Raw genomic sequence first — 23,446 nt, 5'->3', positions numbered from 1 at the left:
CACATGCCATCTCTCCTGCTGTCAAAATGCACAAATCCAGAAACTGAGGAAGGTAGTGAGAGTAGCTTCTTTCAGCAAATAGGTAGAAGTGCCCTAGTTTACACAGAAGAAATGCTTCCCCTAGACAACACAATCTCTGTTAAATTGGAAAGTAAGTATGCCCTCGGGCCATTGTACACTCCTCGAGCTCTTAAACTTACTGGCAGAGAAAGGGACTACAACCATGGTTGAGGTGATTGATGTTATTTAACAATAGGAAATCAGGTTGCTGCCGCACAATGGAAGCAAGAACCATTTCTAGAACCTAGAGGTTTCTCTGGATTGCCTCACTTCTATAAAAGGTCAGGTAACAGAATAATGAAGCAATCCAATCAAGGCAGAAGCAATCAAAGGCTTATACCACAAGATCATATCGCCAGATAAAGAATACTATAGCCCAGTCACTGACAGAGCTTGGAATACACATTGAGTGGATGTAGCTAGAAGAATATATAATTGCCATTTAAGGTCATATGAGAGGTTACACAAGTTATGGGACTATGGCAGCTATATTTTATGTTGAGAATTTCTTCTCTCACTTTTCCCCCTAGATTATTTTACATAAAGCTGGCATACTGAGGTTTGCCAACATTATAGATTTTATGTGGGAATATGACTAAACTGACATCAAGTCATAAGGTTATGGTAGGTGATGGGATTCATGTATCCCTTGTATTAGAGACACCTTTTTTTCATCTGGAAAAGAAAAGATGCCAAGAATAAAGAGGAGTGGAATGCAGCAGGAAATTTTCAATTTTTTCTTGCATATCCACACTCCACTTTCTTTCTCAAACTATGCCCAAGGAGGCTGTCCTGTATGGACTACATCTGTGCACGTCCTTCTCTGGCTTCAGATTGGATCCGGCCAAGGGGAGGGACCAGGAAGAGTTTGGAGGGTGGCAAAAAGTAAAGTCAAGATATCTACTCCCTTGGTTCTTCCTTGGAGAGTAGACATCATCTGTCCCCAAACCAAAGGCCACAGTCTCTGTCAGGTGACCCTCTGCAAAAAGGTATTTTTTATGAGCTCATATAATTGCCTTCTCCCTTTCCGTTTAAGATTTAGGAATAGTGATGACTTAACCGCTGATTACTAGCCCAGTGTACAACCAACCATTCCTTGTTTTATCTAAACTCTATTGACTCCTGTATAAGTAGTTCTCGTATTATATTTTCCTTGGCTACCTCCTGAAGTGTACATCTGTTTCCTGCTGATACAAATTTTTAGAAATGTAAGTGAGAACCATAGCAGAACCACTTACATGATAAAGCTGATAGTTAAACCACTCTAATAAGCACTTAACCCAACATTTTCTCTATATTCAATTTTACTTTTCAGTTAAACTCCCTAACATGCTTCCCTAAAAGTCTTCAACATTTTTTGGTGTCATATTCTTCAACCAGTTAAAAAATATATGACGATATATCTGTAATATATTATGATTCTCTGTTCATGATTAATAAAGGTATTACAGGAAACCAAAAGTAGAAAACTAAAAGATTAATAAAATAATTCTAATACTCTCTTATTCTACCCCAGTAATGTAACTTATGCATCCTTGAGGTGGATATAGTACATTCTGGAAACCATTGTCAATAAATAAATCATAGCATGCATTTCTTCTTGCTGTCAAAAATGGTTGTTCGTTGACATTGTTGGTTGATTGGCTGTTATACAGATACTACTTCATTTTGGTATTCACCTCACAGTGCTGTACATGGGGTTGACTCTCCTACTGATTATTCTTAATGGTATAATATCAAGAAAAAGGAAAAGTTAATGGATAGGATTTCTTAGGTCAAAAATACGGATTAGGTTCAAGTGGTAGATGTGCATTGTGATCATAACATTGTCACATTTCATGGAAAAAGGTATGTTAATCTTTGTATTTATTCATAGTTATTATAAATTTTATTGCTTAACTTTAACTTAACTGAATTTGAATTTTCTACTACCTTTGGGCAATAATAAAAGCAACCAGGAAATTAATAATGTGCTTCAATAAAGGAAGATTTCATATTAATAGTCAAAAAATAAATTGAATGTTAGCTGAATAGTATAAATGTCATTAAAATTTCAGAAATCCATATACACACACACCTTTTTCCTTTTTAATAAGGACAACTTATTAACTCAGTTGTCCTGCTTATCAACTCAGAAACTCAACCATTTAAAATACCCAAGACCTAAGTCAATACTCACTTAGTAAACATTTACCGTCTGTGCCAAATATACATGATAATTCTAATATTTAAAAGTCATAGAAATCAAGATGCTCAACTTTTAGCAAGGTACCTGTCTAAATGAACATAATCTTTCTTAAAATTCATCAGAACTACATGAAATATTGTCAAGTAGACCCTGGCTTTTATTATCTAAGCCTTGTTTTTATTTGTTTTGTTTTTTAAAGGGACTTTTGGTTACATCATAAGGTTAAAGGCATATTGTGGATACTTACTCACCTAGACGAGCTACAGATTAAATTAGTGTGAACCTATGTAAAATAACAGTCTCTCGAGTCTGAGGATAAGCAATGCTTTCTTTCTTCTTCTTTACAGTTTCCTCTTAAAATCCTTAACATTCTACCTGTTTATATAATAAGTATATATATGCACATATATACACAGATGTATGCTTATGCTTACGCAAAAAAATTGTATAAACACACACGTAGACATGCCAATATATAGACTTTTTGTGGAATATTTAAAATATCTTTAAAAAATAAAAATAAAATATCTATTGATACTAGTATTTTCTTTCGTATTTGATGATTTCATCTTCACCTTTTTATAACTACATATGAAACAGTTTAATTTTCATGAAGTATGCATTGCTAATTTAAATTGTGTACTACATAAACCTATCACAATAGGTTAAATTTATTGATATTGAGATTATGCACTTAAATTTGATTTTCCAGATAACTATGAACCCTTTGAGGTATTTTTTAAAATTTATTTTAACCTGAAGAAAAAAGTAGTTTACTCTGACATAGTTCACTGCCAATGTTTAGGAATAAATCTGTTTTTCTATAGGAATAATTACTAGTAGTCAGTTTAGGAACTGGATCTAAAATCTCTTTATATTAGGGGTTTTGTCATCCAATAGGTAATTCCATTGAAATTTATGGTTGATAGCTCTTTATTCATGCTACTGGGAAGGGACAACTAATTTAATATCTATCATTATATTCTTATATTTTCACAGTTATTTTATATTTACTCTTCTGTATCACTGAACTAATATAAGAGGAGTGTTCTTTTAGAAGTGGCCTTTAAGACTGCTTATTGATAAAATTTTAGTTCATCTTCCATTACAGCATAGCAAAAGCATTTCACTTTTTAGAGATTTCACATTTCACTCATAGACATTGTTTCCTTCAGCTCCGTTTCTTCACTCTGGCCCCGTTTTTCCAATGTACTGTCCTATTTCATGCACTCTCCAATGAGAGATCAGTTGGGTGAAAAGACTGACTCTGGACAGGTAATATGCGTGGCCATATTAACTTGCATTCATCAAGACCCACACCCCTGCATCTCTTCTAAAATTATAGACTCACAACATATCAAGATTGGGAATTCAGTTTTGCCTGAATGCACAAGACTTTGAATAGAGAATTGCTTAGACCCAGAGTATCTCTCTTTGCATTAGCTGTTTACAAAATCAAGTTGAGTTCAGTGTGCAAGTCAATCTTGCAAATCAGCCATGGTCTCACCAATAGTTCATGATAACCTAAAGCGTAAGAATATGTGTCTCAGGAAAAACAGACTAATGGGAGAATAGAAAAGATAGAACAATGCTGTAAAGTTCCTTTTCATAGGAAGTATCACAGGAAAGTAAACAGAATCACATGATAGTAGCAACTTGCTCTAGTCCCTTGCCAACTAACTGACATAATTGGCTCACTCACTGAAGAGCAGTCAGGGATGCTCAGCTTGAGGTGTTGAAGAAGGTACATTATCTCTTTTGTAATGAAGCATCTGGGGCCATTATGTAAAGCCATTCTGCTCATGTAAAAAGGTGTTCCTAAGACTTTAAAGCAAGCTGTATATGGACGTCCAAGGCAGAATTAAAAGTTTAGTTTTCATGATAATCATTTTGTGAACTTCCATTCATATTGGTCATCTCTTAACCATATAGACTAGCAAAAAGGAAGGGAGGAAGATGAAACCAAATTTTGTCAAGTTTAACTGTGCAAGGTTCAGTGTGATACGTTCCTCATAGAGAAGAAGTAAGGAATTCCCTGATCAACAAAAACTTGTTTCCTTAGAGTTTTTCCATTTCCTCCCATTTTTTCCCTCAGCTAATGTAAATTATTGCCATCTTCTTTTAGTCCTATCAGATGCCTTTGACTTATCACCAAGGCCCTTTGTAGCCTTTTTTCCTACCTGCAAATTATCTACTTCATGCAGATTTCATTTTTCAAGTTTGGGACAGTAGTTCATGAAACAATTTCAAATTCTATTCCCATGTGCATTACATGTTGAGCTGTAGATGTTCACATGTAATGGAATGTTTAATTTTCATAAGTGTTGGACATGCGGGAATTGTACCTTCATGTCCATGCTGATTCAATTCCACAAGCATCTATTGACTTCTCTATGCCAGACTCTATTTGGGATACTTGGCCTATATCAGTGAACAAGAGAGAAAAACATTCTTACTCTAGTGCTTCTTACATCTTATAATATACATTCTCTGGTTCTGCTCTGCCCACCAAAAGTTTCCATTTCCTTCCATGTTATTCATTCTTATAAGTACTACTAGAAAGTTTCCAATGAAAACTTGTGCTAATGTCCAATAAAAACAATAAAAAAAGCAAACAACTAGTACTTAAATTGTGTTCATGTGTTATGCACTGTTCTAAATTTGTTACATATATTAAGTCATTTAATCTGCATAACAAGTATACGGGGTGCACACTGTTTATTATCATCATCCATACTATTGAATATATCAGTAGTCATTTCTCCTGAGTAAATACCTAGAAAGTAATTGCTGGATGGTATGGGAAGTATATTTTTAAATTCATAAGAGATTGCAAATTTTCCTCTAAATCACATTCCTATCATCAATGCCTGACAGACCCAGTTGCTCTCAATCTGTGCACTGCTAGATATTGTCATCCATTCTGATTTGGTCCTAAAGATGATATGTAGTAATATCTCATTATAGCCTTTTTTGAAGGATAACAATATTTTATTTAATAGTTTTCTAAACATTTATACCTTGTAACTATTTAAACATAGGGGATAGTACCTACCCTTCCTATCTTGATCTCCATCTGACAAATGTTTGGAGGCGAGCCTGTGCTGAGGCATTGTAGGGCAATAACAGGCAAACAAAACACAACACCCAAGACTGGGACAAAGTAAAAAGTACGACATTTAAGTAATTGGGATAACAGAAGGAGAAGAATGGGAAATGAGCAGATGAAATATTTGAAGACACAATGATTTATTTCCTCAAATCACAGATCCCAGGAGCTCAGAAAACACAAGTGGGATAAATATCAAAAGCACACACCTAGGCAATTCATATTGAAAGTGCAGAAAACAAAAGACAAATAGAAACCTTTAAGGCAGCCAGAGGGGAGGAACCTTACCTGCAAAGGAATGACAATAATTAGAGCCAGCTGCTCATCAGAATCTATGCAAAGAGAAGAGAGAGCAGTCAAACTATGAAAGTATGAAAAAGAAAAAAAACTACCTGTGTAGAATTCTACATCAGATGAAACTGTTCAATTAATGAAATAAGCATTTTCTTAAAAATTAAGAAAAATTTATTGTTTGCAGACTGTACTATAAGGCATTTTGAAAGTTCTTTTAAAGGAGCAAGATAACATGTCAAAACCTTGGATTTACATAAAGAAATAAAGTGTACCGGACAAAAAATGCAAGAAAAGATCTGTTGTTATGAGTAAGGACCAAGAGAAATAGATGGGACATCCTTAGAAACTTCTGAGATAAAAAATAGATTAGAAATGGGAGCATGATTAACTGACACATGGAAATACATAGGTCAGCATCTATACTGTCAACCTAGAGAAGGAATTCCTGCTGTGTTAACAGAGTTTATTTCTTTTTTAAAAAAGATGTATTTGTGTGTGTGAGAGAGAGAACGTTAGCAGGCAGTGGGGAGGGGGGCAGTGGAAGGGACTCCTCAAGCAGACTCCGTGCTGAGCGTGGAGCCCGACCCTGGCTTCATATCACACCCCATGAGATGATGACCTGAGGCACCCAGGCAGCCCATGGTGTGTTTCTGTAAAGTCCACTCTAGAATGGTGTCGGGGATTGAAAGTAACTGTTTCCCTGTTACTGCCCTACAATGCCTCAGCACAGGCTCGCCTCCAAACATTTGTCTGATGGGGATCAAGATGGGAAGGGTAGGTACTATCTCCTATGTCTAAATATTTACAAGGTATAAATGTATAGAAAACTATTAAATAAAATATTGTTATCCTTCAAAAAAGCCTATAATGAGATATTACTACATATCATCTTTAGGACCAAATCAGAATGGATGACAATATGTAGCAGTGCACAGATGGAGAGCAACTGGGTCTGTCAGGCATTGATGGTAGGAATGTGATTTATACTTTTGTATCCTTGCGCTTCCGTTTGGGTAATTATTGCTACCCTATGTTCAAGTTTGCTATTTCTTTCCCTGGCTATGTTAAATCAGCTATGAGCACATTGAGTACATTCTCTCTCCTACTGCTCTCTATTAAAATAAATCAAAAAATCTTTTAAAAAATAAAAATAAAATCAGTTGACCAATACCTGTTTATCTAAAACAGTAATAATGATGTTACTAGCTGATATAGCATATAGCCAAGTGAAATGAATGAAAGAATTTTCCTAAGGCTTACGATGGACGAATTGGTAATACTCTATTAAAAGATACCTGTACTCTATGTGAAGTGGTATAGCATCATTTCAAAGTATACTTAGATTAGTTTAAACTGTATGTATGACTAGAAATATCAACACCTCTCTTTCAAGAACTGGTTGACCTAGCAGGCTGAAAATCAGTAAGGATATAGATGAGCTGAACCTGAAATCGGTAGAATATAGAACCCTATGAATCAACTTGATCTAACCGACATTGACAGTAGGTGGCGAATACTCCTAATGAGAGAAAAATACACAGCCTTTGCAAGCTCACTCGGCGGACTCCACAAGATACCATATTCAGAGACACCACAGATCACAGCATAAAAAAATTAAGATAATAAAAAACATACAAGTATGTTTTCAGACCACAATGTAACAAAACTAAAAACCAATGTGTATGAAACCTATATGTGGAAAATTATAAAACTTGGATGAGACAAATTGGATGTAAAAGAATAGGAAATATTCTATTTTTATGGATTCATAGACTCAATACTGGTAAAATACCAATTATTCCCAACTTGATCTATAAGTTCAAAACAAATGCAATGAAAATCTCAAATACTATACATTCCACATTCACAATCTTTTCTATTTATCTACTCCTTTCCAATTGTATAGCTTACTCACTTTGTTTGACGATCTAGTCAGCAGGCAATTAGTGATTGTCTCCTACTAGACGTGCACACCTTGGAAAGGAAACGATGAAATTCATTAGAGGTAGCTCTCCTGAAGGAGGAGGTGGCTACACTTTGCCACCTCTTAGATGCATCATTTATCATACTTTTATGGTCAGGATCACCTGCTCCTTTAGGATCAAGCGGCAGACCTGCCACATTAGTTGTATGCACTGAAGAGGAAAATGAGGAATGCGTGGGCTTCAGGGACTAGCAGAGGCTCCACCGGTTACCTTGGTTTGTCAGCTCTGGTTTCCTTACCCCATCAATTAACCAAGAGTGCCCCAACCAATTTTCATATATTCATTCTAGAGCTGGTTATACAATACGGCAGCCACTAGCCAGATGTGGTTGTTTTAATTTAAATTCATTGAAATAAAATAAAAATTTAGTTCCTCAGTTGCAACAGCCACACTTCCAGGACTCAAGATTCACATGGGGCTAATGGCCACTGCATTGGACAGTGAGAATTTTACAACATATCCATCACAGCAAAGAGTTTTGTAAAACAGTACTGACTAGATTCTCTATACTAACCCAAACAGACTTTTATGATCCTATCCAATTCTCTTATAAATGTCAAGAAAAAAAACACCTATTTTTGCTAAGATCCTTAAATCTTTTCTTAACAAAAATGTAATTCTGAAGAAATTTTCAGAGCCTAATACTTATTGCATTAGCCATATTTAATGAAGACTAGGAGTACTGCATTATGTGAGAAGGAAGAGTCTTCATGGAATGAGTACTAAAGGCTCAAATATCAGAATATTTCTGGAGATAGTTCAGTAATTTTATAATGTTACTGTACAGTGTACATTATCTTTCATGTTAGGTTTATCAAGATTAATACAGAAACAAGCATTTTCTTAATTCTGATTTATTTATTAAGTTTTCCTTTAACTAGAATCAGTTGCTGGATAGAAAATTAACTTTTCTTCCCTCCTACCATCATAGCACATCATTCACCTATAACAGTATTTCTCTTATTTAGTGTCATCCCAAAGGTTTTGTGTTATCGTTTGGTGTTGTTTATGTGTTCATCTGGCCCACTAGTTTCTGAACTTTGGGAAAATGCTTTAGGAGAATACCAAAACCTATACCAAGTTTCCCCATAAAGCCTAGTATATAATGCTTTGAAGCTCTTCACCACTTAAACCTTCACTGAAATAATAACTGATCATTAATTTGAAAATATGTGTAACATGGCAATTTCCTGTGAAAATCAGGACTTCTTAGAGTGACAAGAAACACAAGACATGATCTGTGTGTGTTCTAAGGCTTAAAAAAAGATTTACTTATTAATTTACATATTTATTTCCTTATGTATTTATTTTGAATAGATACGGGATATGCTCTTCCCAAATATCCCACGTCACATTTGGTAGGTCTGCTTGATTCTCTCAATCAGTTAACCATTTGGTTCTCATACTGAGTAACCTGTGTCTTACAATTTAATCTTTATCTTTAAGAAAAGTACTACTTTAGCCTGCTGCCACTAACATCTTTTCAATTTTCCATTTTTTTTAGAATTTATGTAGGAAATAAGGTTGCAATTTATTGGTATTCCTCACAGTCCTTGTCAGCAAGGACTTGATATCTATGCTATTAATTTTGGATTTATCGTGGAGGCGATAAGAAGTTATAATAGCATTTGAGCTACATGGTGTAAGTATAGTATTTTATAACTAATCAGTAGTAGGAAAGGGAATGGTTGTTTATGATTAAAATGAGAAGCAAAAATATCACTTGAGAAAATTTATGAGATGACATTTCTGTGTGCACAAGTCTCTTAGTCTCTGTATATGCAAGAGATGAGAAGGCTTTGAGAGCCATTTCAGTGTTGAGACTTTTTCTCTTGTAATTTTTAACTAAGATTGAGATTACTATAAACCGTTTCAATAGTCACTGCCCATAACCAGTTGTAAAGACGACATACTTCTTATGAACCACCTCTGATTCACAAAAAGAGTATTTGTCTCTTTTCTCCACCCTACCAATTATGCTAGCTTTATATGTTCCAGAACCAGAAGCCAGAAGTGAAGGAACAGAGTTAGGGGACTGAGGTTTAGAGGGATGAAAAACACTCCCCAGAACCTGTGATTTTATTTTATTTGAATATGTTACATAAATTCCACCGGAAGGCTTAAAATTCTATTTTGAGATCTGCCCTACGACCCAGCAATTGCACTGCTGGGGATTTACCCCGAAGATACACATGCAGCGAAACGCCGGGACACCTGCACCCCGATGTTTCTAGCAGCAATGTCCACAATAGCCACACTGTGGAAGGGGCCTCGGTGTCCATCGAAAGACGATGGATAAAGAAGCTGTGGTCTATGGATACAATGGAATATTCCTCAGCCATTAGAAATGACAAATATCTGGAGGGCATGATGCTGAGTGAAGTAAGTCAATCGGAGAAGGAGAAACATTGTATGGTCTCATTCCTTTGGGAAATATAAATAATAGTGAAAAGGGAATAGAGGGGAAGGGAGAAGACGTGGGTAGGAAATGTTAGAAAGGGAGACGGAACATGGGAGACTCCTGACTCTGGGAAATGAACTAGGGGTGGTGGAAGGGGAGGAGGGTGGGGGGGGTGACTGTGTGGCGGGCACTGACGGGGGCACTTGACGGGATGAGCACTGGGTGGTATTCTGTATGTTGGCAAATTGAACACCAATAAAAAATAAATTTATTATTTAAAAAAATTAAATTCTATTTTGATTTGTTTGTCCAAAAAATACATATTTTAATACCAGTGATAACTTAAAAATAAATATAATTCTTCCTTACACTATAGACAGTAAGAATACACAGACCAGATTACCTGTTCTTCAAGCTACAAGGACCCTCAAATCATTATCTTGTCTAACACCATGCTAATAAGAAAACATTATCAACTATGATGTGTAGATAGGTAACCTACGGAGAATAAAACCACTTATTTTAACCTATATGTTTTGTGGTTCAGTCGCTGATCAATGCACTTTGAAAATAACAATACTCAAGTGATAAGAGTTTATGCTTAATTCTTAAATCTTTCACAAGGTACAAGCTCAAACCCATCATATTCCATATTACAAATATTAAAGCAAGTGTCTTTTAAGTTATGTAAGTTAATTCCTTAGAACTTATTCAGATGAAATTACGCAAATTATAACTTATCCTATAAATAATCCAGGTTATACTCACAGCTTTTTAAATCTACAATTCGTATGTCTTATAAAAATTCTCGCCATTGTCTGCTAAACTTGCAGAAATTTAGAAAATGGAAAGAATTTTAATTTTGTGGCCACAATCAGAGAGTCCATGAGGGTTCGGGTAAAAACAGGGGCCTTAGCACGTTCCTTAGGGCGGTACCTCGGGACCTGGACAGCGGGGCACAGAGCAGCGGGGGGGCGAGCGGGGAGCCAGGCTTGGCCAAGTCCCCATGCAGCCCAGGGGCGACCCGGGGCCTTCCCCGCCGCGCCCCGCCCCCGCGACCCCCGCCGGCCTCAGGTCCCGCCCTCCCCGCTCGGGGTCCCTCCCGACCCCCCAGCATCCCGGGCCCCTGCCCGCCCCCCGCGACGCCGCCGGCCTCAGGTCCCGCCCTCCCCGCTCGGGGTCCCTCCCGACCCCCCAGCATCCCGGGCCCCTGCCCGCCCCCCGCGACCCCGCCGGCCTCAGGTCCCGCCCTCCCCGCTCGGGGTCCCTCCCGACGCCCCAGGGTCCTTGGCCCACGCTCCCCTCTCCCGACCCCCCAGCATCCCGGGCCCCTGCCCGCCCCCCGCGACCCCGCCGGCCTCAGGTCCCGCCCTCCCCGCTCGGGGTCCCTCCCGACCCCCCAGCATCCCGGGCCCCTGCCCGCCCCCCGCGACCCCGCCGGCCTCAGGTCCCGCCCTCCCCGCTCCGGGTCCCTCCCGGGGCCGCCCTCAGCCCCCATCGCGCAGTGGGGCGCTGCTTACCGCAGGCCGAGTGCGGGTCAGAGCCCTGCCCCAGGTGGAGCCGCCGCTGTGGGTCCCGGTCCAGGCCGCGGCTTCCCCAACGCCCCCCGCCCGGGTCCCCCCCAGACTGATGCGCCTCTGCCCCCCGCGCCGCCTTCCGTTGAGGCCGTTGGAGCCCGGAGGCGCCGCCGCGGGGGCCTGGCCTGGGCGGGGCGGCGGGGCCCGGGGAGCCTGGGGCGCGCGCTGCTGCTTGGCCACTTTGGGCTTTAACCGCCGCTCCTCCCCTGGGCTGTGGGGTTTTTTTGATTACAGGAAACTAGAGGACTGTAGGGAAGTCCGGCCTTGAGCGGGCTGAAGCGACTGCTGTCACTACTACATTCTTTTTTAGGTGTGACAGGGCCTTGGATCTATAGACAAGCTTCTTGTTCACCAGGAGCACCCCTGCAATGTGCATTTTCGTGTCAAAGCCACATGTAAATGCCTGTTTTTAAATACTTCATGCACAGGTTTTTAGCAGAGAGTCATGTTTTAGTTCTATGACTGCTTATTTCTTTCTTTAGCGTTGCCTTTGTAATGAATCAGCACTTACACCTGTACTAGGCAATCATGCAGTTGGCACCCCAAAAGAAAGGTAATTTTCGCTCATTTTTTAAATAGCTTTTTTTTTTTGAATTTTATTTATTTATGATAGTCACAGAATTTTCGCTCATTTTAAAAATGTAACAAAAACAATTATATTTGCATTTTAGGCCTCGTTTAATGATGTGACATCTAGAATGTTTATCAAATCAGATCATCATGTTTTTTTATTTTATTCATTTATTCATGATAGACCCAGAGAGAGAGAGGCGGAGACCCAGGCAGAGGGAAAAGCACGCGGGACTCCATCCCGGGTCTCCAGGATCAGGCCCTGGGCTGCAGGTGGCGCTAAACCACTGAGCCCCCGGAGCTGCCCGGTTCATCATGTTTTGCGTTTGTGGTGCTCCGTCCTTGAATAGGACATTTCATACCACTCTGCCACAAACATTTAATGTCCTTTGAATTCTGAAAATTCTGATCTAAAAATATTTGCAACAATTTGAAGGACTTTGAATTTGTGAAATTGTGAAATAAAGTTGAAACAGTAGAAAAGTTTATTCGGAGGGGATTGACCTCTGCGCATGTGTTTGAGTTAAAATAATGATGAAAAAGTAAACTTCGTCTATTTCTTCCTGTATTCTTATTTTGAGTTTTTAAACAGTATTTTCAGATTCTCAGTGTAGAATTAAACATTGCTGACACTAAAAAAGAAATACATCTTGTGTCTTCCCCCAAATAATACTATGGTTGCCGTGTCATGAGAAATAACACCACAGTGATTATGTCCTCAACTGCCAGGCTTTTTTCTTTCCTCTCCTGCTACCGTATCATAAGCAGCTTCACCACATGGACTGAATTCCATTAGCTGAGCAGAGATAGAGCAGTGTCAGCTCTCAGGTGAGTATGGCTACTTCTAAACTTTTTGAATCTGCAAAATGTACAACCCAGAGCTAGTGAAAATCCCTCTCTCTTTCTTTCAAAGACAGAGGATATTTACCCCCGGATCCGCTGGGATGGCATCTGAAACTCTGTAGACACTCCTGGAAATTTAGGTTTTTAGTACTTTTTTAAGTTGTCAGTAATGATGCAGTTTGTTGTACAAGTCTGCAGCTTAGGACCTCCAAGGACCTCTTCCTTATTTACAAATGTTCCACTGCCTTTTTAAAAAATGTAAAATGCTCTTACCAATATTTTCTGTGTTTACAAGCAGTTTAGCTTGACTCTTCTATTGCAGGCCTAGTATTTTCTTTAGCACGTTAGTTTGGACGTGACTATTTGTCAAAGTACTGAGCGTAATGTATGCCTACTCCTTGTATTTTGATGTCTGGTACTTCTCTTTGCAGCATTATATTTAATTTGAGCCAAACTCTGTGTATTTAACATATCCTGAACGCATTATTCTTCAAATTCTACAAATTCTTCATCACTTAAATTCTAATTTGGAACTTGTCAAAGTTTTGTTTCATGAGTCTATAAGGAAGTGGAAGCAAAACATTTGTAATGCCGTGTTTTTGTTGCTTCCACATGCATGATCTCAGTAATCACTCTGAGTTGTTATTAGCAGCGCAGCATTATTCCAGGTTTTTAGATCAAAGGACTGAGATTGAGGAATGTGTAGTAACTTACTCAGTGTTGTTGTTTTTATTACTCAATATTAGAATTGTTACTTTTCTGACTCTAATCCCATTGTCCTTTCTTGTACTAATTATCTCCCCTTGAGAATCTTCACATATAGGTACTTCGTATATTTTGTTCCCCAAATAAATTTTGAATGAAAACAGATCAGATGATTACTGAAAAGAAAATCCTTCCCCTCCTGTGTAACTAGTATATGTTTTGAACTCAAATGTATCATTTTGCTTTTTATTTAGGAATTTAAAAACGTTAAATAAGTTTTCACATCATTTCGTACAATGAAAAATTCATTACCTGATACATATTTTTATCCTCCAAGGACTTAAATACAGTAGACACCTCTTGTGTATTATGACAGGAGGGGGAAGAGCCCACATGTACTGTTTGGTTCCCATGACCTTTTCCGTATCCTCCAGGGACACTTGCTGGTGTCCGCTCATTTCCTCCCTTGACACGTAGAGGGAGGCCACACTGAGGCAAGAGAAACATGGCATGTCTTTCTACCCTTTGAGAGGTGCTAAGCCTTTTCCCTGGCATTAATCCGGTTTTGCTTCTAAATCAAGAAAGGAACCTCAAGAGGGAAAATACACCGTCTTCTGGGTCCTGACCCCCATGTAGTCCAGGCTGTTGAGTTCCTCTCAACTGAGCATCTTCCATTGAATTGTTATTCCAAAGACCTCTGTGTTTCAGAAGCCTTCTGGTTTAGGACACCTGTTTCTGGGGTGCTCCCTCTCTCTGCACAAAAATACCAAGTCAGAAGGCCCGGAGCCCCACAGCAGTGTCCTCTCCCAGTAGACCTGCTTAGCTGGGGAGAGTCACAGTCAAGTAGCAAAGCCAGTGCCAAAGAGCTCCCATTCCACCCTCCTTCCTACCTTGGAGAGGGAATTGAGGCCTTTTCATGGTTTCTGGAAACAAAAGAACTCTTTATCAGCAGGTTGAACCTTCCCTTTGGGCACAACTGTTCTTTAAGTTAAGGTAAACATTGTTTTTGTTTGTTTGTTTGTTTGTTTTGTTTTTACCTATTTAAAACATGAATGCCTTGGCTCTGATTTTGTCAGCTTGCTGTATTTTAATTTCTCCAGGACAAAATAATCGGCTTACTTTTTTAGGTTTTCAATTTGATTCTCCCCCTTATGCATTGCATATTATAGCAAATAGTAATAGAACTTCGCCAAATAGGCTGTGACAATTAAATTTTTTTCTTGGAGTTCAATTTGCCAACATATAGCATAACACCCAGTGCTCATCCCACCAAGTGCCCCCCTCAGTGCCCGTCACCCAGTCACCCCAACCCCCCACCCACCTCCCCTTCCACTACCCCTTGTTCATTTCCCAGACTTAGGTGTCTCTCATGTTTTGTGACAATTAAATTAATAATTCATTTTGGTTGCAAGTGTTTAGGCCTTGTGCTTTGACTGATATATGCAAAAATGATAATTTATTACAAATAAATTCATATACTTGCACTATAGTTTGATGAACCGGTAAATTTTGTCTGCATGACTGTCATTAAGCACAAAGTCAGATCATTTCAAATGTATATGTTTGACTTCAAGAATACCTGAAATGACGGCTCGCGGAAGAACATGTTTTTGGGTTTTTTTTGTCCCTAAATTTGTATGAACTTACTTAAAAGGTACTAAGAACACTCCTGTATTTCTGAAGTCTTGTACACTTAAATATAAAGAACTAAACATAACACATTCAATTCACATTCCAAAATAATAGACTCCGATTAATTTGCAAGTTCATTCTAAAGTCTTTCTTATTTTCAAGGAGTAATTCTGTTTGTAATATAGTAAGCCAAAGTACCTTCATGACTGAGTTTGCTCATAGGAATCGAGAAAATGAGCCTCTGCACAATGACCACCGCTGAAACAGCCCTGCTAAGTTTTTCTCGCGTGGGAGTCAGGTGCATATTCTCATAGAAGGAGATGGCATTCCTAGTTCCCTGTGTGGAGGTCAGCTGGGCTCTGAGTGACTGTAAATAGCAGGAGGGGAAAAGGCTCACTGGGAATCCGAGTTTGTGGTGTCCAGGGGCCAGCAAAGTTCTCTGCCCTGACAGCGTCTCAGGGGGGCTTTTATGCCCCAACCCCTTTTTCCACTAGAAGATTTTAAATTGGATCCACGTGTCAGAGCGTCTAAGACCTAAATAATTTCATAACATGGGAAATGTACCTGTTTCTTTCAAGTTGTTAATTAATGAATACCTCGATAAAAACCTTAGTATTTCCTTAGTGAAGCAATTTGGGAGGCATCGAGTCAGGTTGTAAAACTCAGAGAGTGTGTGGTGGTTGACATAGGGAGTCTTTAGGCCCCAGGGCGAGCCCAGGATTGGTCAGGGCTTTTGTTCAGGTGAATGGGTTTTCCCTAGGCCTGTTTCAGATCCCCGAGCTCTTTTCGTGGATGCTGGCTCTATCTCCTTTTTACCGGACACTTGGGATTTGTGATTCATCATCTTCCTTGTCATAGTATCTTTGATCTTATTGATAAGTAAAATCTTGCCCCCCCCCCCCATTTTTGTCCATACCAGGTATTACCTAGACCCCTGTGCAATAGAAGTACTGGCAGCTCTGCTACTTGGTTCTGGTTTACTGTAAACCGTTCGGCCCAGACGACAAGACGTGATACCCTATAAGGTTTCGGGGTCTTGCTTGTCTCCTTTCCTTTTTCTCCTTTTTCAGAAATGCTTGTATTGCAATGTTAAAATTTTATGAAAGCATCATTGTTCCTTGCTTTTTGGTTTAGATGGAAACATAACTCTTTCTGAAAACATGAAAGTATCCCAAACCTAAACATTCCCAGAGAAAAAGCATACCAATGTGCACATGCAGTTGTCTTTGCAACTTTGCTAACAGTAATTTGGGTTGATTAGAAACTTCACTGACTGTCGGGGATTTTCCCCAAATTTACGGATGCAATGAAACGCCGGGACGCCTGCACCCCGATGTTTCTAGCAACAATGTCCACAATAGCCAAACTGTGGAAGGAGCCTCGGTGTCCATCGAAAGATGAATGGATAAAGAAGATGTGGTCTATGTATACAATGGGATATTCCTCAGCCATTAGAAACGACAAATACCCACCATCTGCTTTGACGTGGATGGAACTGGAGGGTCTTATGCTGAGTGAAGTTAGTCAATCGGAGAAGGACAAACATTATATGGTCTCATCATTTCAGGGAATATAAATAATAGTGAAAGGGAATAGAGGGGAAGGGAGAAGAAATGTGTGGGAAATATCAGAAAGGGGGACAGAACATAAAGACTCCTAGCTCTGGGAAACGAACTAGGGGTGGTAGAAGGGGAGGAGGGCGGGGGGGGGTGACTGGGTGACGGGCACTGAGGGGGGCACTTGACGGGATGAGCACTGGGTGTTATTCTGTATGTTGGCAAATTGAACACCAATAAAAAATAAATTTATCATTAAAAAATAAATAAATAAAATGAAAAAATAAAACGAAAAAAAAAGATACTTCACTGACATTTATTTATTGAAATATTTTGTTACCAGAGAGAGAGAGAGAGTATACCAGGGAAGAGGGGCAGAGGGAGAGGGAGAGGGAGAAGCAAGCTCCCCGCTGAGCAGGGAGCTCAAAGTGGGGCTGGATCCCAGGACCCTGGGATCATGACCTGAGCTGAAGGGAGACACTTCACTGACTGAGCCACCCAGGCACCCCCAAAACCTTAGGTTACCTTTAAATGAGAGGATAATACAGTTTATAAATATTCTGAATTACGTTTATCTAAAGAGATTCAAAATTTTCCTATCAGAAGAGTATGAGCTTAACTCCTGGAATTGTCACTTGATTGTCCGTTAGAAAGAACTGTGTTCCTTTGGCTAAGTTGTCATCATTACTTTCATTTTCTGTATTAAAAGATCATCATCAGGGTGTCTGGGGGGCTCACTGGATGAAGCCTCAGACTCTTGCTTTCTGCTCTTGATCTCAGGGTCTTGAGTTCAAGCCCCACATTGGGCTCCATGCTGGGTGCTGGACATGGAGTCTACTTATCTACAAAAAAGGTTCGTCATCTTCCTCAGTGTTTATTCCTTATGAATGTCTGTAGGGTAAATACCGTTTTCTGTTCTACCACTGAAATGGGTACCTTATTCTCATGGATGCATTCAGATATTTTCCTCTGTGTTGAGTGACCATCGTGTGATGTCTGTGGAGTGTTCTTGGTAAAACTTGGTCACTTTATGCCTGCTGACCTCAGGCTCCCTGTCACCATGACTCGCCCACTGCTTCTTGGTCTTCCCCTCTCATTTCTTCTCTTACCCCAATGGTTAGCAGTATTTTTTCCCTTTCTATCTTTTTTTTAAATGATGGCCCATTTGAAGAAACATGTTTATAGGCTCTTTTCTGTTGCAAAATATATATATATATATATTTATACCAGAAATAACTCTTGAGCCAAAATGGAGGAAAACATATCTTCTTTACACCTCGGCTTGCTTATGTTAAGGAGTGAGAGGTTGTCCGATGTTATTGCCTCAGTGTTGCCTGAGCTCAGGACTCTGTCTCTTCTGTCTTTTCCCATTTCTCCATCTGCAGACAGTATCCAGGGTAGAATAGAATTAATATCTTGTGATCATTTGCCACGGTTTAATTGTGAACAAGTAGGATCGAACAGACATATAGCCCTGCTTAGTGATCACTTCTCTGTGGAAAGATAGAAGTCACATCAATTCATCTAAAACCAAGGTTATTTATGATTTCTAGAAAATTTCCCTTTATATGTTACTGATTTAAACTCACAACTTATTCAGGTGCCTACAGAGATAAGCATATATCTTCCACGAAAGCTATCTTGTCAGTGTCTAGGAAATCTTTCTCAATTAAGTGGGTAATTTCAATGTTCTTTGGTTGCTTCCTGACCAGTGTTTTCTTACTGAAATGGGTGTTTTCTAACTGCGACTTGATGAATGTTCCTGGTGGAAGTGAACAGAGGTGTCAGTGGTCCAGAAGGTCGGGTTCTCGGATCCTCGTGTGTTGGCTGAAGTTTCCACCTTACTTTCTTGGCAAGGGATTTGGACCTCGTTAGAGTTCATTCTCGGGGCTCATCCGCAAGGGGATGGAAATCCCTCTCTCCGGCTCCCGCCTGCCTCTGGCTCCACAGCCTCCCTGGAGCAGTGGCGGCCCTGCTCCTCCTGCGGCCCAGTGCTCAGGAGCTGCAGGGCGGCTCCGGCCTCTGGGCCTCTGTGCAGCGGTTGCCCTGCCGGCCTGAGCGCACGTTCCTTGCCTTCCCTTCCTCGTGTGCTTCCACTCCCCCTTGCCTTAGCACCTCGCAGGAGAGCCCCTTGCCCTCTCTGCCTTGCTTTTGTTTTCTAAGGCGGAATGGACTTCCCAGTGTTTGTGGTAGTGACGTGCACTTAAGGATGTTCAAAGAAGTGACCTTATAAAATGCATATCTGTGTTATTAAGATAGTGCTCAGGTTGCCGCTCCGGCAAATAGGTCAGATCTTCCTGTGAGATCCAGGGGCCGGTTCTCCCTGGTCTTAATTCCAGGAAAGGCTGTGCTTTTCTGAAACAACTTGTCATTTTGGTCTTAAGTAGCAGCACATCTTCTATCTAAGTGAGTTTTCCTCTTTCTGTTTACTGCTGTGTGTTATTTTCTTTTTGAAAATAATCTTAATTTCCTTATGGTTATTTGTTAATTTTATCCATTCTAGAGAAAGCCTTTGTGCTTACCGAGTATGCTAGAACTGTCATCCAAATAGTGATATATCTTTCTAGACTGAAGAAATCTAGATGTATTATTGTGTTTCATATCTTTAATACTTGACTGGCTTTAAACAAAATAAATAGCTGTTCATGCATGACTGAGAGGGTTTTAGTTTTGTCACCCAGTGAAATAGGCTTGGGGATTAGGCATAGGTCATCATCAGTTTAAAGAGAGGAAAATACACTTGTTTTAATATCTGTGTGATCGAGATACCAAGCTACACTTTCCTCTCTAGCAGAGATGTGTCACACGAGGTTGTAGCTGTGTTCAGGTAGTCCGGTGGATGGATGCAAAATGGAGGGCAACGTTCCAGTCTGAAGCATTGTTATCTTTTCTCCTAATGAGCCTAAAATTCTAACAAACAATGCACTTTTGCGTTTTTTTGTATTGTTTTTTTTTTCAGCAGGTATATATATGCTTTCATTTTATTCATATGATAGTTTACCCAGTACAGCTCTAGGCTCCAACACCTTAAAAAATAACTCTCCTTTCCATACAAATATCACATCAAAATTCAGGTCCAGATTAATTTCACACACATTAACCTCCAACAGTTAAGCAACTATTTCCTCTGAGATACTTGCTACTCTCATTTCACAATGGATTTGGTTCATATAAATTGATGAAGACAACAGAAAAGAAAAGAAATGAAACGAAAAGTGTTTTCTGGACTTAGGTGATTTTGCTTTGCTTTTTAGTAAAACCTAAATGCATTTGTTAAGTTTGTGGTGTCTTGGGAAGACCAGAGACAATCCAGTTACACATTCTTTTTTTTTGTATCACTTTTATTGTTTTCAGTTGTTTGATACTGTTTATTACATGGTTCAGATATTTGACTGCTCTGGTTGAAAATGCCTAAATCTTCTGAAGCTTTTTGAGGACATTAATTCTCTTCTTGCCTCTGCCTGTCTACCGCTGAGCCCAGCACAGTGTCTTCCATGGGGCACGGTTTCAGATATCCGATCGACTGATTTTTTTTTTTTTTAATAAACTGACACCAAGAGGTTATAAGCTGTAACTTTATAATTTGTAGGACAAAAGCTCTGGACTTTGAAGGGAAGCCGTGATCACTGCTCGGTCCCTGCCCACCCCAAACTCTTTGTCCCCAGAAGCAGCCACTCTGGACCCTTTGAGATGCTTGTCTGTTCTCCGCGTCCTTGTATCTGAAGAATGAGTATCTGCTGCAACTTCTTGGTTTCCAGGCTCGGGTGCTGTCCGCGTTCCTGCGTGGAAGGGACAGATTGGCGCCCCCTCGCATGCCTCCCCACACACAAACTCACGCCTCCTCCCACCCGCGGTGCAGACGCGGCTCTGCCGCAGAACCCGACCGATGGCCAGCGAGGGTGTTTCCTAACACGGAAGCACCAGGTGCAGCTCGGGAACCTGGGAGGCTCTCTTGCCATTTCCAGGCTCGCACAAGTTTTCATTTCTGCCGATTATGGTTCGTGAAGCAGGATGAGGCCTAATCAACGTGGTCCCCGCCTGACTCTGGCTTAACAGTCCGGGTGTCGGTGGCCAACAGACCCCTCGCGGTCTGGAAAGCCAGCCGTGTGAGTCAGGGAGAAACAGAACCAACTGGAGGTAAGTGTGTAAGTAGATCTACTTTAAGGAGTCGGCTCACACGATGGTGGAGGCTTGGTGACTCCAAAATCTGCCGGGGGGAGGCCGGCAGCTGGAGGCCCAGGAAGAGCAGACTTCTCCCTTGCTCGGGGGACTCAGCCTCTGCTCTAGGCAGGCCTTCACCCGATTGGACGGGGCCCACCCACATTATGGAGGGTGACTTGCTTTGCGCAAAATTGCCTGATTTAAAAGTTGATCTCATCCAAAGCCAGCCTCAGAGGAACAGCCAGAAAAGTGTTTGACCGGCTCTCTGAGACCACACTCCAGGCGACCTGACACATCAGATTAACCATCTCACCATCAGAAATTCATCCTCGAGTGGAAAAATCTCCTCTTAATACACTCACCACACAGCAGCTGTTGTGGCGAACACCGGTCTCGCAGGCATCTCTCCTGCTCGGCGGACAGACAAGCCCCTTTCAAGGTCTTGGGAAATTCTTCACCCCTCTCCTGTCTGCTCTCTGACTGGTGGAACTCCTGTCTTTTTCTTTCTTTCTTGGTTTGCTTCCTCAGTTTTGGTGCTTTGCTGAGACGTATTTTGAAAATATTGTCTTTCCATCTGTGGCTTGTCTTTTTATTCTTTATAAGAGCAGAACTTGTACATTTTCATGAAGATTAATTCATCATTTTTTGTGTTTATGGATCATACTTATGTTGTATCTGAGAAATCTTAGTCCAACATAAAATAAAAAGACATTTTCTTATATTTTCTTGTGGAAGTGTGATGTTTCAGGCTGTACATTTAGGACCGTGGTTAGCTTTATTTTTGTATATGATGCAATCTATCAATTTCTTTCTTCTTTCTTTCTTTCTTTCTTTCTTTCTTTCTTTCTTTCTTTCTTTCCTTTTCTTTCTTTTCTTTCTTCTTCTCGTTCCTTTTTTGGTATTTATCTATCTCTAGCTGTTTCAGCACAGATTTGCTGAAAGACTTTTCTTTCTCTGCTCCCTTTTATTTCTTTTTCTTGTCTTACTGAAGTGGCTGGAACCGCATATGAATGTCACACAGAACAGTGAAAACTGGAGGCCTTGTCCTGTCACTGATCTCAGAGGGAAAGTGTCTGCTGCTCTTCTGTCAATGTGATGTTAGCTATGGCGTTTTTGTACACGACTTTAATCAGTTTGAAAAAGTTCCCTTCTGTTTTTAATTTGCTGGGAATGGATGCTGCTTTTTCTGCATTGAGGTGACATGTGCATTTTCCTTTCTGCATATTAATATGGTGGATTATACTAGTTGATATTTTAATTTAATTTGATTATTTTAAAAAGATTTTATTCATTTATTCATGAAAGACACACATGGAGAGAGGCAGAGACAGAGGCAGAGCGAGAAGCAGGCTTCCTGCAGGGACCACGACGCAGGACTCGATCCTGGAACTCTGGGATCATGACCTGAGCTGAAGGCAGACGCTCAACTACTGAGCTGCCCAGGTGTCCCCAATAGTTTAATTTTAAACCAACCTTGCATTGAACCCCAGTTGGTTGTGATTTATCTTTTTAAATATTGTTAGCTTCAATTTATTAACATTATGTTGAAAATGTTTACACCCATGCTTGTGATAGATATTATATGTTATTTTATTTTATTTTGGAGGAATGTCTGTGTCTGGTTTTGGTAGCAGAGACTTCCAGCCACTTGTGGGCAGGCCCTCGTCCACTTCTCTGCCTTTGTCTAGAATTGGTTTGATTTCTGTTTCTTTTTTTTTCTTGATTTTATTTATTTATTTGAGTGAGTTGAGAGAGCAAGAGCGAGTAAGTGCATGCATGGGGGGAGGGGCAGGGGCAGAAGGAGAAGCGGACTCCCCGCTGAGCAGGGAGCCCAACGTGAGGGTCCAATCCACGACCCTGAGATCATGACCTGAACTGATGGCAGTTGCATCACCGACTGAGGTACCCAGGTGCCCCATTTTATTTCTTAAATATTTGGTGGATTCCCCCAGTGGAGCTCCCTGGGCCTGGAATTTTATCTGTACCTTGGTTTTTACTACAAATTCAATTTTGTTAACAGACATAAGGCTGTTTGTCTTCTTTTCTTGAGTGAGCTTCGGTAGTTTGTCATCCAAGGACCTTGCCCACTTTGTCTTAGTTGTCAGAATTATTGGCATGCGTCTGTCCACAATAGTCCCTTAATATGCTCTTAATATCTATATCACCTGAAGGGCTGCCACTTCTCACTCCTGCTGTCCGTGACTTTTTTGTTCTCTTGCTTTTCTTGGTCAATCTAGCCAAAGACTTATTCATTACATCAGTTTTCTGAAGGAACCAGCTTTCTGTTTCATTGATTTTTGCTGTTGTTTTGCTTTTTTTTTTTTCATGGATTTCCATTCTCATCTGTATGATTTTTTTTTTCCTT

The 23,446-nt window shown here is 40.2% G+C and overlaps 1 protein-coding gene and 1 long non-coding RNA gene across 12 annotated transcripts in view; one reads left to right on the top strand and one right to left on the bottom strand.

Annotated features, from left to right (window-relative positions):
* LOC112650929 (aldo-keto reductase family 1 member D1) overlaps positions 1–11,941 on the bottom strand; it is a 128,042-nt gene extending 116,101 nt beyond the window's left edge. For 2 of the 10 annotated variants that reach the window (XM_049094985.1, XM_049094993.1), the window contains exons 1-4: positions 11,558–11,910; positions 7,567–7,625; positions 5,646–5,689; positions 4,594–4,669 (exon numbers count right to left, since the gene is read on the bottom strand). The gene's annotated coding sequence lies outside the window, so the exon portion shown is untranslated. Of the gene's footprint in view, positions 1–4,593; positions 4,670–5,645; positions 5,690–7,566; positions 7,626–11,557 lie in introns of all 10 variants that reach the window. The other 8 variants (XM_049094986.1, XM_035699699.2, XM_049094990.1 and 5 more) reach the window with 6 other exon arrangements.
* Positions 11,728–23,446, top strand: part of LOC112650285 (uncharacterized) — a 28,256-nt gene continuing 16,537 nt past the window's right edge. The window contains exons 1-4 of one of the 2 annotated variants that reach the window (XR_003130077.3): positions 11,729–12,009; positions 12,097–12,167; positions 12,369–13,012; positions 13,098–15,008. This is a non-coding gene — a long non-coding RNA (uncharacterized LOC112650285). Of the gene's footprint in view, positions 12,010–12,096; positions 12,168–12,368; positions 13,013–13,097; positions 15,009–23,446 lie in introns of those variants that run through there. The other variant, XR_007402673.1, reaches the window with a different exon arrangement.

This window comes from Canis lupus, chromosome 16 (assembly GCF_003254725.2).
Source record: "Canis lupus dingo isolate Sandy chromosome 16, ASM325472v2, whole genome shotgun sequence".
Classification (NCBI taxonomy): domain Eukaryota; kingdom Metazoa; phylum Chordata; class Mammalia; order Carnivora; family Canidae; genus Canis; species Canis lupus.
This window is presented reverse-complemented; position numbering and strand designations above follow the sequence as displayed.